Source organism: Argentina silus, assembly GCF_951799395.1.
Source record: "Argentina silus genome assembly, chromosome: 20".
NCBI lineage: Eukaryota > Metazoa > Chordata > Actinopteri > Argentiniformes > Argentinidae > Argentina > Argentina silus.
Genome location: NC_139674.1, coordinates 10,295,509 through 10,296,834, shown reverse-complemented (window position 1 = coordinate 10,296,834; position 1,326 = coordinate 10,295,509).

The window sequence follows — 1,326 nt, the reverse complement described above, 5'->3', positions numbered from 1 at the left end:
CTAAGACTTTCAGGTTGTTGTTTTTTCCTACCGTCACTAGTTCTGGCTCGGATGTTGAATTGATAAGCCAGCAACCCAGTTCAATGTGTTCCCTCTGCCAACCAAATCAATCCAAACAGGTCTCTCCCTCGCTCACACTGTACAGTACAATATGTACAAATTTCTATACCGAACCTCTCCCACCCTTTAACCCTCTCCCCCTCCCCCCTCCCTCTCCCACCCTTTAACCCTCTCCCCCTCCCCCCTCCCTCTCCCACCCTTTAACCCTCCCCCCTCCCTCTTCCACCCTTTAACCCTCCCCCTCCCTCTCCCACCCTTTAACCCTCTCCCCCTCCCTCTCCCACCCTTTAACCCTCCCCCCTCCCTCTCCCACCCTTTAACCCTCCCCCCCTCCTCTCCCACCCTTTAACCCTCTCCCCCTCCCTCTCCCACCCTTTAACCCTCCCCCCTCCCTCTCCCACCCTTTAACCCTCCCCCCCTCCCTCTTCCACCCTTTAACCCTCTCCCCCTCCCTCTCCCACCCTTTAACCCTCTCCCCCTCCCTCTCCCACCCTTTAACCCTCTCCCCCTCCCTCTTCCACCCTTTAACCCTCTCCCCCTCCCTCTCCCACCCTTTAACCCTCTCCCCCCTCCTCTCCCACCCTTTAACCCTCTCCCCCTCCCTCTCCCACCCTTTAACCCTCCCCCCCTCCTCTCCCACCCTTTAACCCTCCCCCCTCCCTCTCCCACCCTTTAACCCTCTCCCCCTCCCTCTCCCACCCTTTAACCCTCTCCCCCTCCCTCTTCCACCCTTTAACCCTCTCCCCCTCCCTCTCCCACCCTTTAACCCTTCCCCCCTCCTCTCCCACCCTTTAACCCTCCCCCCTCCCTCTCCCACCCTTTAACCCTCTCCCCCCTCCCTCTTCCACCCTTTAACCCTCCCCCCTCCCCCACCCTTTAACCCTCTCATCCTCCCTCTCCCACCCTTTAACCCTCTCCCCCCTCCCTCTTCCACCCTTTAACCCTCTCCCCCCCCTCTCTCCCACCCTTTAACCCTCTCTCCCCCCTCCCTCTCCCACGCTTTAACCCTCCCCCCCTCCCTCTCCCACCCTTTTACGACGTGTGTACATGTGAGACGTCATATACTGTAGGTTAGGATGATAGCCAAAATTAGGCCCTACTGTCCTTTCCTTAGTCAGTCATCACCCCAGCCTCATCCGGGGGCTGTCATCCGTGTAATCTGTCGCGGCATTCAATTAACGAGCAATCCGGTCCGGATGTCCTCAGGCACCAAGTATTACCATCCACCACTGTGCATTGGTGGGCCCCAGGAGCAATTGCATCACA